Source organism: Adiantum capillus-veneris, chromosome 15 (assembly GCF_014529385.1).
Source record: "Adiantum capillus-veneris isolate H3 chromosome 15, ASM1452938v2, whole genome shotgun sequence".
In the NCBI taxonomy this organism is placed as follows: domain Eukaryota; kingdom Viridiplantae; phylum Streptophyta; class Polypodiopsida; order Polypodiales; family Pteridaceae; genus Adiantum; species Adiantum capillus-veneris.
The window spans coordinates 139,329,305-139,338,353 of record NC_140945.1 but is presented as its reverse complement, the minus strand read 5'-3'; the positions used below and the strand labels follow the sequence as shown (position 1 = coordinate 139,338,353).

Here is a 9,049-nt window from a genome sequence, read left to right as displayed (position 1 = left end):
GACGTTTTGACAAAGGTAGGATACGGGTAGATAAGATTACACCATACTCCATGGTGCGTGGCGTACTGTTGAAATATCCCCTGAGTGGCTGGCCATAGCTGTGATACAAAAAAATCTTTTGTGATGGAAGAAACTGCGCTGGCAGATATTCTCTCTCTCATGCATTCTCTCCCTAACTCTATGCTTCCTCAACTTTGACAATAGCAACATCTCTCTCTCTCTCTCTCTCTCTCTCTCTCTCTCTCTCTCTCTCTCTCTCTCTCTCTCTCTCTCTCTCTCTCCCGCTCTCCCGTGCTCACTCTCCTTGGTCTCTACACTTATTCATTGCCAACTTTGACATGGTATAAAAGCCTGGTCTTGAGAAGAGTGCATTGGGAAGAGCCGCTACTATCACCGGCACCATCATCCCCCACTATCCTCTGCGGACGTTGCCCCCTAGTCTCCTCCCCCCTACAACTTCTGTTTTAAAATGTAGATCCCTATGGATTCTTCCATTTATTTAGTGCACCCTCTTTGGTGAGCTACTTCCCTCACAACAACGTTTTAAACACAGCCCTTCCGCCCCGTCCCCTCCCTTGTTGCTTGTGGAGAATGGCACCACCCCTGCTATCTACGGGTGCATGACCCTCTTGTGATTGCATTTTAAAATGCCAACATCTGTGCTAAATGGTCATAGCACCCCTCCTTTGTTAGTTGCATAGTTCACCTCCCCCTGTCAACAACGTTTTGAAACAATGTTTGTTGGCAAACACCTCTCCCACCACCTAGATCTTGCTTAACACTATGAGTGCCTACTAAGTGTTTCAAAATGCTACTAGTGGCCAGTCACTAGAGAGGCGTGGAGTTTGAAGAGACCATGCCGAGCCGTGAGTGTATTGACGATGACAAGCTCACAATGTGGAAACCGTAGTTGAGATTTATGATATGAGCTTTCATGTTTTCAAGTAGGTATTATAAACTTATAGATATACAAAAATGTTTGACATTGTTGACTTAGAAATTTTCTCTAAGTAATTCTTAATATCTTAGGTTAAAATAGATTCTATTAGGGATTGATTAGTTTTGTGCTGAGTATAAAGGGACAAGAGCCACAATGAAACAAGAGATATCTTGCATTTGGTCAGTTGAAACTTGATTCTTCAAAACCATTACGGACAACATACTTGAACCATATATTTTTCCGGCACATTGGGAGGAGGCTTCTTCTACACCTCCAGATCCTCACAGTCCTCCATGTAAGCAAGTTGTGCCTATCAATCCTCAAGGCTCTGGGATATTTGACACCACTAGTGAAGCTTGGACCTCAAAAGAGGGATTCCAAGATAATCTTTCTGAGAATGATACGACTTTTACACAATCCCATCCCCTTACAACATTAGCACAGAAAGACTACTCTAAGGAACAAGAGAGCGACACTGATTCAAGGGATGATGAAATTGCCCTAGAGTTGGACATTGAGCCTTTGAGACAACCTCAACCATCACTTGGTTTGGCGAACTCTCTTTAACTCTCTCTCTCTCTCTCTCTCTCTCTCTGCAGACTTGAAAATAAAGAGCTTCAAGAAGCAATGAAGGACAACAAAGAGATCAAACTGATCATTGAGCACTCTGGTCCATTCAAAAGGACGAGCACTCGGATTGATCGATAAGAACAAACTTCCCTTGTTTGAATTTTTTTGTTAATAATTTATCTGAACAATACTAACATTGAGTGGGTTAGGTGGTGAGTCTTGTGGTGATAGCCTTGCATGGCTTCTTGGGATTCGACTCTCCCATAGTTTGAATTTTGTCTTTTAGTGTAGGTCTTATCAAGCTCTTTATCAAGTAGAAAGTAGCCAATCTGAATCATGTTTCTATAATATCTGTAGTTTATATGATATTTCCAAAGAATATATGAATTTAAAGTGTCATATCGTTCTCTACAATTTATTTTTTTGGTGTGTTGTAGCTAATTCTTGCTTGGGTGTACATATTTTTACTTTTCATTACAGATCACATCACTTGATATGTAGGGGCAATATGCAACAAATTTCATACCTGATTTTTCAATATTACCTATCCATTCATGACAAAGATATTGTATCTAGTTTTATCCCAATTTCATCTCATTTCGATACTTAGTTTTTTCACAAACAATTATATCACTAAGATGGTTGTTGTAATAATTTGGCGTTTCATAGGTAATTTTGGTTGTTTGAAGATGTTAAAAATACATTTCATTTCTCTCTATCATTCATCTCTCTCTGTCTCTCTCATTTCGTATTAACCATGCATTGTATTGTCTGTCATAAAATCTTGTCCATTTCCTTTATCACTTATTTTTGGCTCCATCCCACTCCAAAGTTTCTCTCCTCTTAAGCAATCATAAGAAATCATAAACTTAAGGAATCATAAACTTTTTGTTCATCTCTAGGTAAACTTTGCATTACAAAAGATAGATTACAACAAGTCAATAGTTATTGAACATTAAGAACAACACATCGATATGTACGCTAAAAGTACATGCAGTCAAGGCATGGCAAGCTCCAACAACTATCACATGTGATGGAAAAATAGACATCCACGTATGATGGGTACGATATGCTCATTCGTGTTGATATCGCATTTGACATCCTTGACGTAGGTGCTCATAACTTGGCCCTAGTAAGGGTGTGGAAGACATGTGTGGGACCTCGATAGAGAGGGTGATGGAGTCATCAAAGGTAATTGAATAAATGTTTACAAAAGCATTATAAAATTATAACTATAAAGGTAATGGGGGTGTCACTTTCATACCTCTCTCTTGAAGGTTCTTAATGCACTTCTTCTTCTTGAACAACTTTGCTTGCAGATCCTTTCGGTATCTCCTCTTCTTTACCCAATGAGATTCCTGTTTTGTAGCTCTCACGAGAGAGAGAGAGAGAGAGAGAGAGAGAGAGAGAGAGAGAGAGAGAGAGAGCTCTTGATCTACCACCATCTAAAACTTTAAAAATGAAAGAAAGAGCCTCCACAAATCCCCATGAACCCTCCTTCCTTGTCTTCTAGAATACTTACAAATAATGCTCGAAGTGGAATGCTATTACACGGGTGAATGAAAAATGAATACTTTAAAAGCAATTAGATGCATAAGGAAACATAAATCCCCTCCCTTCCTTTCTAGTCTCGAACAACTTGTCCCCCTGCTCTTTTTCACTTGACTTTGGCAAAGACACACACACACACACACACACACACACACACACACACACACACACACACACACACACACACACACACACACACAACACACACACACACACACACCAACTTCTACAAAGCAAGTATGAGCTACTTTGGACTTGCGGCCTAGACAAACTTAGAAGAGGACTATGCCAACTTTCTAATTATAGTGGGTCTTATTTAACATTAAGCTTTCAATTTCTCCTAAAAATAATTAAAAACCATAGACTTACCTTTAATTTACCTAGCTCATGTGCAAGACCATTGCACTATCCTTTAATGGCTTTATGAAAGTTACCCACGCTAGAGCCTACCTGTTAATTTAAGAACTTGCTAAATTAGGTTAAACCCACCGTTGGGCTTTAGAGCTTCATCTTCTATGCAAAACCTTAGCACACTGCTTTAGAGGTACCAAGAAGGAGCCATAGCTAAATGTAGACTATCTCTGGCACTTTGAATTTTTTTAATCATATGGCTTCTCAAACTTCATAAAATTAACACGAGTAGTTTCTATTTCTAGACTCCTATAATTGCTTTAATTAATCTCCTTTATCATGTATCTTTGATCAAGGTTGCTCGGGATAAATTTATCTTTCCTTGACTTATTCCTTCGATCGAGATAACTAAATAGAAATTACTCTTTCTCCTTAATAGACTTCTCTTGTATGGTCCCACATTTTTGATTGAGCGAGTATATAACCATTTTAATTAACTTCATTTGTTCTCTTTTACTTTCCCTAGACTTAAATGGCCAAATTAAGATGGAAAATACTTTCATAAAGGTAGAAGCTAATTTTCATGATACTTGACTCCTTCAAATAATTCTCTCTCTCTCTCTCTCTCTCTCTCTCTCTATCTCTCTCTTTCATTGTGTTTATTTAATTTCCCTCTAAAGTGAAGTAAAGTAACCTATGAAGTACTAGATCCAAGTTAAAATCTTTAAACCCTTCTGTTGCGCTTGATTTGGTGTAAAAGAAATGGGCTAATTTGGTGCAAAATGCTATGCTAATTTGATGTAAAAACACCGACTGAACTAATGCAAAATTGCTCAACCAAAGTTGCTAAATTATCCTTATTTGAAGAAAATATAATTCTACATGAAGTATTGGATTTATAAGTGAGAGAGTTTTCTTGCTTGAGACACCAAAGTACATATGTTTCTCATGCATCATTCAAAGGAGCACTGGGAACCAAATATATGTAAGGCCACCAAGAACGAGTACTTTTGATACGTCACATCGGATGGGTAACAAAGAGCATCAAGAAGAAGTGGCCCCAGCCTTTGGTTCTAGTGCCATGTTGACTCTCCTCTCTCTCTCTCATATATATATATATAGATATTTGCTATTGATTTTCTTGCTTGGAGTGTCCAAGCTTGTAATTGTGTTATTAGAGCTTAGACAATTCTTCTTCTACTGAGGATCTAATCCATTTATGAAGCGCACATGGGGTATTGATGAATCAACATGTTTAATCCAATGTGGACTGGACAAGAGAGAATTTGTGAACTGCACGCTTTGTGAATGTACTGTCTTGTAGGGATGGTTTGCTTGAAACGTGAAAAGAAAGTATATGAATCTCATAGTAACAAGATAAAATAGATCAAGACCTCCATGAAAAGATCAACACTTTCTAGATGTGATTTCCAAGCTGGTTACAATGATCATGATTTGATCAGTGCGACTGATGTCTTCATGAAAGTGCTAGATATTTGGAGTCTAGTGCTTTAGTACATAGAGCTGGTGTCTATTGAAGAATTTTTTTGTCCTTTTGCTTTTTTGCATGTGTAATCTTGGGTGATTACAATAAAGAAATACCGAAAGGGGCACCAATCTTTGGGGCTAGTGCATCTTGACCCGGAACTCCGCCGTGTTGTAACTTATGTTAGCTCTTCTCTTTGCTCTCTCTCTCTCTCTCTCTCTCTCTCTCTCTCTCTCTCTCTCTCTCTATTCAAGTTCAGTTCTTTCTGTAGTTTTGATTTGTATCTTGCTATTGATTGTCTAACTTGTAGTATCCATGCTTGTACCAACTGGTGTGCGATTTGATCAATGCGACTAATGTCTTCATAAAAGGTCTAGATTTCTGGAGTCTAGTGCCGGAGTACATGGAGTCAGTGTTTATTGAAAAAAGTTTTTGTCATTTGGCTATTTTTGCATGCATAATCGAGGGCGATTGCATGATCCATTGTTTTTGGCCGGATTATGGAATGGGTATGTTCCAAAGTTCATGATCTTGTAAGATCCTCGATAAGATCTTGCATGTGATGTGTTCATAGTTTTTGGGCGTGTTGTCCTACTAGGGAAACTCATTTACCTATTCATTGCTATGTTGGCTAGTTAAGAGCAACTCTCTCTCTCTCTCTCTCTCTCTCTCTCTCTCTCTCATGCATTCTCTCCCTAACTCTATGCTTCGTCAACTTTGACAACAACATGACCCATCGAGGGCAAACAAAGAGACCCCGAGGGGTCCACCTTTCAAAAATACATTCCTCTCTCTCTCTCTCTCTCTCTCTCACACACACACACACACACACACACACACACACACACACACACACACACACACACACACACACACACACACACACACACACACACACACACACACACACACATATCATCTTTTGAACTTTGTCTAGATAAGACAAGAGGTGGATCTAGATCAATAGAAGAGTGTTGGCCCCGATGGCACAATCTCTCCTAAAAATGGGTGTCTAATTAATGTGAAATGCTTCAAAGCTAGACTTTACCCACTCCTTAGTTTACGATCTAGCTGATTGGACGAGCGGGGAACGGTGTTCAAGAAAAGAGCGTCGTCTCAACTTGGGTCAAAAAGGGTTGAGAGTTTTCGAGGCAAAGGTGAAAAGTATGCTTGGATTGTGCAAGAAAATAGTGTAAATGAGAAATTGAGTTCAATCAGCAAAATTTCCACATGATAAGAGACTCTTGGCTTGGATGGATCAATTTGTGTGTATATGGGGAATTTGCATGGGTGGTGCATATATACATACATACATACATACATATATATATATATATATATATATATATATATATATATATATATATATATATATATATTCCTAGAATGCACTCAAAACAAAGCTGAATGATCAGCTGGCCGAGCGGACTTAATTAATTTCCATGTATTTGGGCAACTCTAATTCGTGTTTATTAGGCACCCCACCCCACACATATCTCTTCACAGTGCTAGGACTATACATTGGGCTGCCTGTGCATACACCAACATTAAAGAGACACGTACACGGCAAGCTGAAAGAGAAAGAGGATTATGCACAAGGAAGAGTCGAGCGAGACACACATATACGTGGTTGGGCAACGGGCCTACATCCACGGGAAGCAGCAAGGATTCCATTAATTCATGCAATGCTCAGTCGATCATCAGAGGCGTGATATACAATTTATGGTGACAGATGCTGCCAGCTAATTAGACAAATAATGGAGCAGCAGCCTATACTCTCAAAATCAGTCTCTACGTCATGAATTTGAACGATCTGATGAGCAGTACAATTGAGCAGCGATTATATCTTCAGTACTGGTTGATATATGGACTCCCTGCTTGCATATTAGACTTCCTGCTTTTTCATGGGGAGATGTGTACTACCACCCCGCTCTCAGAATTACCGTTGCTAGTCCAGTACAATTGAGCAGCAATTATATCTTCAGTACTGGTTGATATATGGACCCCCTGCTTGCATATAGTTAGAGTTCCTGCTTTTTCATGGGCAGTGCTAATTGGCAGACGTAGTGCATGGATCCTTTGGTAATTGCTTTGCAGGACATGCATGTACTTGCTTTGATTATGAACAACAATTGTATAAAGTTTGGCTGCGAAAAGTCTTGATTAACAAATGAGCAGCACTAGTTGCAAACCTGTCTTTGTAAAAAATTGTTGCTTTCGCTCGATCTGATGTCATGATGTTCTGCCCCCTCAGATAATGTAGTCCGCGCAGACGTAGTGGCCCCTCATGAATAGTCCTCTGCTAATTGCTTCTCGAATACTTGCCTCTCCCTTGGCCCACCACTGCATAATTAAGGGAGGCAGATGCCAGCTCAGAAAAATGGAGCAGCCACAAATGTCCTGGGATTCTTGACTATATATAATACGAACGAGTATGTTGCAATTCTGTAAAAGCCACAAATACTGTAGTGGCCGGGGTGCAAAAGTTTCGGGCTCAGAAATCGACGATGATGTCACCTTCCTTCAATATCATTGATCTCTGCATGTATGACCTTCTGCCACTTAATTATTTATTGTACACGTCCAGCTAGGCAGAAGTGAAGAATGGGTGATGCGCCAGATAGGCCTTCGACATTGCACATGAGCTTGATATAACACATGATGATCTAGTGGAGCCCAAGAGTGATGATCCGGCTGACAACACATGATCACTGGTTGTGCTCGCTTGACAAATCTTGATAAGATCCCAGAAATCCTGCATCGTGCTGTACACGTCGTCAAAGAAGACAGTCTGCTGGACGGCATCTATAGCTTCACGCACCTCACGTCACTTCTGTTGCAAAAGCTCTTGTCGAGAGAGCGGAGACAGGGGATGCTTGCATAATGGGGGGCGCTTAATTACATGCTGCTGAATTTTGTCCTGCGGCAGCTTCGATTTCTTCCCTGAGTCCGGGCCTGTAGCGGCCAGATTAATATTGGGGATGGAGCTGGATGCACGGGGCCCCTCCTTCGATCTCTCCCGCCTCAGCATTTTGGATTGATCATATTGAGCAGGCTGGGGTTTGCAATTGCTGATATAAATAATTACCTTCTGCTGATGCTGATCATCATCCGCCTGCCCCGTACTAAGCAGCTGTCGTTGTGCGCGGTCTAACGTTAAGCACAGCCCTACCGTGTCAATGCATTGCAAGACATTTTGTGGCTTAAGAACTACACCACATTTGATATACGTACATGACTCAGTATTGTCAACAATGACCAGGATCCTCTTCTTACATAAGGGAACATCACTTCAATTTATTAAAGCATAGTTAAAAACATTTGGAGACATCGAGCCTTGCTCCTTGAGAAATTGGCTAGATTTTCTTGCAGTAGTTGCTTGGTAGAGACAAAACTTGCTTGAGATTTGTCGTGCTGCTTTACCTCCCTGTCTTGCTTGGCTTGTCACGTATGGCTTGCCTAAACTTACCTTGCTATACACATCAAAGCACGCTTTGCTCCAAGGTCAAAGTAGTACCCGCCTTCTTACCTTGCTGCACACAAACCATATATGGAGCCTTGCTCCTTGAGCTTCACAACTTTTCATGAGCCATGCATGGCCTTTCCATCGAAGGTATGCCATGAATGCATACATGGTGGCTTGCATCGTTTTAAAAACATGCCTTGCTTGAGAGAGCCCTTGCTTGGCTTTGCATGAGATTTTGCATGCCCTCCATGACCTTGAATGAGAGAGCCTTTGTCTTTGCTTTGCATGGTGGCCTCTGCCTTGCTAGACTTGGTTTCCAGATGACAATGGTTCCTGCAAAGGTCGAGGTTTCTCATCTGCAACTTTGCAAAAATTGAACAACTGCAAAGAATTAAGAGTCTACTTACCTACTCTTCACAAGACACTTGAAAGCAATCTCCTCAAGGAATTCCAGCTTTGGGGGGTGTTGACGCCCATATTGTTGTGGGCAATAACCCTTGGAGGGGGTTTGACCAAAGAGCACACTATGCAGAAACAAAAAGTGTTTGTCAAGCCTAGGTGCTCCCTTGTGTAGCCATAGCTGCAACAAATGGCATAAGTCACAGGTGTTGAAGTTATAGCATCTGGAGGTTTCTCCCAATGTCAGAGAATCTAGCACTTACTTTCAGATTTAGTGAAATTTCAC

General features: G+C 40.5%; 1 pseudogene; it reads right to left on the bottom strand.

The window, feature by feature from the left end:
* Nucleotides 1–7,485: 7,485 nt before the first annotated feature.
* On the bottom strand, nt 7,486–8,094 carry LOC147441574 (uncharacterized; annotated as a pseudogene).
* Nucleotides 8,095–9,049: the final 955 nt, after the last annotated feature.